General features: G+C 28.5%; 1 protein-coding gene across 1 annotated transcript in view; it reads right to left on the bottom strand.

The window, feature by feature from the left end:
- CenB1A (Centaurin beta 1A) overlaps nt 1–599 on the bottom strand; it is a gene marked incomplete in the record, with an annotated part of 29,502 nt that overhangs the window by 3,150 nt on the left and 25,753 nt on the right.

Raw genomic sequence — 599 nt, 5'->3', positions numbered from 1 at the left:
GATCAAAAATACCTATCATTTACAAAAATTAGAATTTTATTGGAAAAACACAGAATCAAATTTTTAACAATTGAACAGATCCTTACAAAAAAGACGAATATTTGATGCTAATTTTAAAAATATATATTGTAATATCCCATTGAGTCAGCCCAGTGGTTCGGGACCCCTCTGGAGTTCACCCAGCCTCATAAAATGGGTACCCTTAATTGGGTAAAAATCTGGTGGTTGAGCATGATTCCGACCAAATGACCTCCTAACACAACCGTTGGTTTAGTAACAGTATTTCCTTACAAAATATTACAACCTTCTATGGGTGGTAGTCGTACAGATTTAATTTTTTTTTTCAAGATAGAAAATATCAAAACTTGAAAAATAAAGCAATTAAGAGTAAAAAAAAAATTCAATATATTTGTTTCTATAATAATTAATGTCATTATAGGCCTTTATTGAATATTAACATTATCAAAAAAAATTATTCATATTACATGTCAAATATCAAAACACGAAAAATAAAAGAAAGAGGTTATTGCAAGATTATTCTTTGACCATTTGTAATGAATTGTAGGAAAATATTCTTGGCAATGGTGATCAAGAAACAT

Source organism: Halyomorpha halys, unplaced genomic scaffold (assembly GCF_000696795.3).
Source record: "Halyomorpha halys isolate HHAL.00 unplaced genomic scaffold, Hhal_1.1 Scaffold206.1, whole genome shotgun sequence".
Classification (NCBI taxonomy): Eukaryota; Metazoa; Arthropoda; class Insecta; order Hemiptera; family Pentatomidae; genus Halyomorpha; species Halyomorpha halys.
This window is presented reverse-complemented; position numbering and strand designations above follow the sequence as displayed.